At 39.6% G+C, this 2500-nt stretch overlaps 1 protein-coding gene across 1 annotated transcript in view; it reads left to right on the plus strand.

The window, feature by feature from the left end:
* Positions 1-2500, plus strand: part of LOC119599348 (nascent polypeptide-associated complex subunit alpha, muscle-specific form-like) — a 23755-nt gene that overhangs the window by 235 nt on the left and 21020 nt on the right. Inside the window, exon 1 of the mRNA XM_037949104.1 lies at positions 1-189. This exon is cut by the window's left edge and continues 235 nt beyond it. The gene's annotated coding sequence lies outside the window, so the exon portion shown is untranslated. The remainder of the gene's footprint in view (positions 190-2500) is intronic.

A 2500-nucleotide genomic window follows, 5' to 3' on the forward strand; every position in this document is an offset into this window, starting at 1 on the left:
AGAATAGCGAACACACAACGTTGGGGAATAAAAAAGAAGACTGGAGAATAACAGAAAAAGAAAAGCCGTATGTTGATGCCTGGTTTGTTTACATCGCTCAGCGTGTCGGCGGTCGAGGGGCCAGCAGGAGAGGCAGCATCGCCTGTGACTTCGGAATTTCCAGCCCAGAGTTTGCTTTAGATTAAAGAGGTGAGGACCAATTACCTGACATAGATTTTTGTGTGCGTGTGATCAAATATGAATGGATTTGGGTCCCTGTGTGTGAGCGGCTGGGTTCTTTCAGTGGAACTGTTCCTGTAATAATGCGTGTGTATGTATGTGTGTGTGTATATATATATATATATATATATATATATATATATATATATATATATGTATATATATATATATATATATATATTATATATATATATATGTGTGTGTGTGTGTGTGTGTGTTGTGTGTGTGTGTGTGTGTGTGTGTGTGTGTGTGTGTGTGTGTGTGTGTGTGTGTCTGTATATAGATATATATGTATATATTGTGACTGTGTATATGTTTGTTTTTATGTTTATTTATTTATGTGTGCAAGTATGCGCGTGTGTAAAGGGTACGCGCGTGCTAACTGTTTTTTTTTTCACTCAGGAAGAACATATCTTAATCTTTAATGTGAATCAAAGTATTGTATTATATGACCATTCATTCTAATGCTGGTGTTTTATCATGCATTTGCCTTCGTGTATAATGAATGCTTTTACACGCATGCCTTCATGCATATGCACGAAAGCAAGGAAATGGTACAGTAAGTGCCAAATCGCATTTATTCGGCTTTTACTTAGCGTATTTATGCATAAGTGTTTTGTTTTATCTGAGTTTTTTTTTGTGTGTGTGAAAATGATTTGAAAGTTTGATGTTGAACGTGACTGATCTGAAGAGGGAAATAAACGACATGTATGTTATGACAGTATCGTTGATTAAGTTCAATCTTTGTGCTTTTCTAACGTATGTGCGTGTGTGTGTGTGAATCTGTACGTGTGTGTGTATCAATCTGTACGTGTGCGTGTGTCTGTCTGTATGTACACGTGTGTCAATCTGTATGTGTGCGTGTGTGTGTATGCACGTGCATGTATGCTAATCACCATTCGTACCTAAACTCTTCGCACACAACCAATTATAAGAAACACACAGTGCTTCGCTCCCAAGCACACAGATCTCTATCCGTCTGACGAATTTCAGCCTAAGAAGGTACGGAATGCGTGCCTTTAAAACTGTATTATATAGATAATCAATGCATACGACTGACCTTTCGACTGCGGGCCCAGAATCGTTACAAAACTTAAAGCGCAGCGACTGACAAGCACAGGCAAGCACGAAGGCGAGTGCTTTAAACATCTTGCTCTGAAAGGTTTTTTTTTTCTTTTCTTTTTTCAATTTAATGTTACGATGAGAGAGGTCTCTTGATGAGCCACAGAGAGAGAGAGCTTGAGTGTTAGAGAGGTTTGTGGCCGTTGGTGAGATTCTTCTGTGATTCTATGACTTGGGAAGAAGGATTTCTTGTGTGTGTGTGTGTTTTTTTTTATTATTATTATTATTATTCTGTTGGTGGATTTTGGTTGCAGTAATGTTTTCGTTGTTGTTGTTGTTTTTTGTCTTTGATTGTCTTTCTCTGTCTCTCTCTCTCTCATTCTCTCTCTGTCTGTCTTTCCCTTTTTCTCCCTCTCTGTCTCTGTCTTCCTCCTCCCCCCCCCCCTCTCTCTCTTCTCTCTCTCTCTCTCTCTCTCTCTCTCTCTCTCTCTCTCTCTCTCTCTCTCTCTCTCTCTCTCTCTCTCTCTCTCTCTCTCTCTCTTTCTCTCTCTCAACAGATCGATAGCTAGATAGATAGCGAGATAGATAGATAGACAGATAGATAGATAGACAGCTAGATAGACAGACAGATACATACATACATACATGCATATACATATATACGTAAACATATAGACATGTATGTCTGTATGGATTCATACAAATACATACATACCTACATACTAACCCACACACGTGACATCCCGCCCTTGCTCGCCGCCTGCATCTCGCACCACATCCCTTCCTTGACGTGGTCTGGGGGCGCCACTATTTACGTAGGCGGCCAGAACCTCAATTCTTATTTACGTAGACCGACCAGGAGGGCGTGAGGAAGGGGGGGGGGAGGGGAGGGGGAGGCGACACGGAACATCCGCTTGGGGCGCTTTCAGGGGGGAGGGTGTCAATTTTGTTTTTTGTTTGTTTTTTGTTTTGTTTTGTTTTGTTTATTTTGTTTTTTGTTTTGTTTTGTTGATCGTTTTCTTTTTTTCTTCTTCTTCTTTTTTTCGGTATAAGATCGGTTATTTTAGTGGTTCTGTTTTGTGCACCATGACCTCTTTCACTTTTTTTTCTTTTCTTTTTAAGTTGGTGACCTCATTACTCTCACGATGTATAGCTTTGTCTTCGTTTTATTTTAACGATCATTCTTTTTTATCGTTTGATCTTCGTTTTCTGCCATCTC

The sequence above is a fragment of the Penaeus monodon genome, chromosome 42 (genome assembly GCF_015228065.2).
Source record: "Penaeus monodon isolate SGIC_2016 chromosome 42, NSTDA_Pmon_1, whole genome shotgun sequence".
In the NCBI taxonomy this organism is placed as follows: domain Eukaryota; kingdom Metazoa; phylum Arthropoda; class Malacostraca; order Decapoda; family Penaeidae; genus Penaeus; species Penaeus monodon.